The sequence below is a fragment of the Orycteropus afer genome, unplaced genomic scaffold, assembly GCF_000298275.1.
Source record: "Orycteropus afer afer isolate SDZICR_OR568_19922 unplaced genomic scaffold, OryAfe1.0 scaffold00020, whole genome shotgun sequence".
In the NCBI taxonomy this organism is placed as follows: Eukaryota; Metazoa; Chordata; class Mammalia; order Tubulidentata; family Orycteropodidae; genus Orycteropus; species Orycteropus afer.
Genome location: NW_006921607.1, coordinates 5,103,615 through 5,106,454, shown reverse-complemented (window position 1 = coordinate 5,106,454; position 2,840 = coordinate 5,103,615). Strand labels below are relative to the sequence as shown.

Below are 2,840 nucleotides of genomic sequence, written 5' to 3'. Positions count from 1 at the left end.
CCCTAGAGCCTGGCACTTTGAACTCAGACTTAAAGCCTCCAAATTGTAAGAGAATAAACTCCTGCTTGTTTAAACCAACCCATTTGTGGTGTATTCCTGTCAGAGCAGCACTAGGTAACCAGAACAGTGACCTAAGGTGATCTCAATTGGCTAGAACTCCCTAAGTAGCCCCACTGTGCCCTACCTTACTTGTCCTGTGGCTGTGAGTAGCTGGTGGGGAACGGAGGCCTACCCACAGCTGAGGTCCATCACCCAATTTACCATGCCCACCCACCAGCACGGGCCTGGGGTGGATAATCTGAGCCAGATGGGCTTAGTTTGGCCAAGCAGGGGCTCTGGCAACTAATATTGGTCTGTGTGGTGGGGTTGGGTCCGGTCCAGATTGCAGGCACCAGCTGGAAGGGTGGGGCAAGAGTCTAGCCAAGGAAATGACCCAGGATGGAATCTGCCCGTCTTCAGCTTCTCACTCACCCCAGGACTGAACCTGCCCTTTCTCCTTTTCCCTCACAGTGGCAAATTCTCATGGTTGAGGAGGGAGGGGAGCAGGGCCTGGTCACTCACCATCCCGTTAGCCTCCAAAGAGACTGAGCTTTGGCCCCTGGGCTACCACCCCTATCCCCTCTATCCTTGGTTTGAATTCTGACTCTGCTCCACTCTAGCTGTGGGCCCGTGGAGAGTCACTATATTTCTCTGGGCCTCACTTTAGAAGTTGGTGACATGGGGACACTAAACCCTGTGCTTTGTCGGGGAGAGGGCATTTGAAAAGGCTGTGAAGGGAAGGAGGGGAATTTGAATTTGACAGGTGGGAGGAAGGATGTTCTGGACAGACAACAGGTAAGTAGCTTGGGTGAATGCTCTCAGTATCCAAGGAGATCTACTGGAGCCTGAATTTTTCCTGCACAATTTAAACAAACAAACAACCCAACTTCAACTGTTGAAGGGGTCGCAACTGTGATCCATCCATGCACTGGAATCTGCTGAGCAATGAAGAGGAATGAACCGCGCTGATGCATGCAGTAATATAGATGCATTGCAAGTACGTTACGCCAACTGAAAGAAGCCAGACACAAAAGCTTACATCCTGTAGGATTCCATTTATATGCCTTTCTGGAAAAGATGGAACTGTAGGGACAGAAATCATATCCATGGTTTCCAGGGACTGGCAGTAGGGGTGGGGATTGACTCTAAGAGACACAGGAGAACTTTCTGGGGTGATGGGATGCTTATGTTGATGGGTACATGACTAATGTTTGTCAAAACTCATAGAACTGTTAATTGAAGCTATGAATTTATTTATTGAATATTTATTTATATGAATTTATTTATGAAATATATTTATTCATATTTATATGAATTATACTATTAAATGTTTCTTCAAATGAATCCCTTCTTCTGAGTTTCATTCACTTATTCATTCAGAATTTATTTCTAGAGGACCTCCTGTGTGGTAGGCCATGTATCAAATACTAGAGAATTAGGAATGAATAATACTGGTATGTTTTCTGATGCCAGAGCCCTTCCACTAAAGATATTAGTTCAATTCCAATTATAGTGAGTGCTAGGAAGAAAATAAGGCAGGGTAATGAACAGGGTTAGGGGCCAGTTTAACCAGAGTGGAAGATAAAGCCTCACCAAAGCCTCCTGAGAGAGGTAGGAGGAACCAGCTGTGAGGGAGTCAGGAGGGCGGAATTCCAGGTGTAGCGAAAGGCACGTGCAAAGCCCCTGAGGCAGAAGTGTGTCGGTGTATTTGAGGATCAAAAAGATCAGTAACAATGATATTCTTGGCCATGGGAAATGATGCATGTGGTTTATGTTTGGGAAAAGTATTCTGTCACAAGCAGACAAAAGCTGGCACAGAAACTATAGTGCCTTGGTGTCAAGGGCCCTGGGTTGGACTGCAGCTTTCAAATTACTGGCTGTGTGACCTTGGGCAGGTATCTACCTGTCAAGTCTCTTTTCTAAAATGGGGATGATCATAGCTTCTGCCTCCCAGGTCATAGGGAGGATTCCTGGGACGATTCTCATAAAGGGCCTGGTGCGTGGTTAGGTAACAGACATGTAGGCTTCTAAGTTCTGGCATGTGCACATCATGACCTACTACACAGCAATCAAAAAGAATGAGGTCGAGCTTCAGCAAGGTGCTGATCTGAAAAGATGCCCCAGATGCATTGTTGAAGGAAAAAAGCAAGATGTACAACATTATTTACTGTGAGGGCCTATTTATGTGCAACAAAGGTTGAGAGTCTTTTTACATGTACACAGATAGAGAGCTAGAAGGCACAAACTAATAAGAGGGAGGTTTGCTTCAGGGGAGAAGCAAGCGTGTGCTGGAGACGTGGTGGTGGTGAAGGACATGTTTTTCTTTTTACATTGCATCCAAATCGTTTGGATTTTAAAAATGGAACGAGTATGTATAATTAATAAATGAGTATGCTATAATTAATACACTGCTTAAAAACCTATACATAAACTAGCAATGATTGTGCGGATGGCACAGGTGCAGGCAGTGTTTGTTGTGTTGTACACAAGATCCCTATGAGTTAGAACTGACCGGATGGAGCCTCAGAACAACAATAGTGTAAATAAGGTGTTCTTAACTGTCCCTGTGCTGCTGAGGAATCTGTGAATAGAACTCAGGGAATCTGTGGACTTGGATGGAAAAAAATGACACTCCTTTCCCCACTAATCTCTAACAAAATGAGTTTTTTCCACACTGATGACTATCGACCACAAGCTATATTGAGTGCACGGCTATCTGTCAGTTTGTTGTACTGTGGTGGTTTTCATGTTACTATGATACTGGAAGCTATGGTGCTGGCATTTCAAATACCAGCAGGGTC

At 44.9% G+C, this 2,840-nt stretch overlaps 1 protein-coding gene across 1 annotated transcript in view; it reads right to left on the bottom strand.

Annotated features, from left to right (window-relative positions):
- The window catches only part of ANGPT4 (angiopoietin 4), a 56,970-nt gene that overhangs the window by 28,776 nt on the left and 25,354 nt on the right, over positions 1-2,840 (bottom strand). The gene's annotated exons all lie outside the window — the stretch shown is intronic.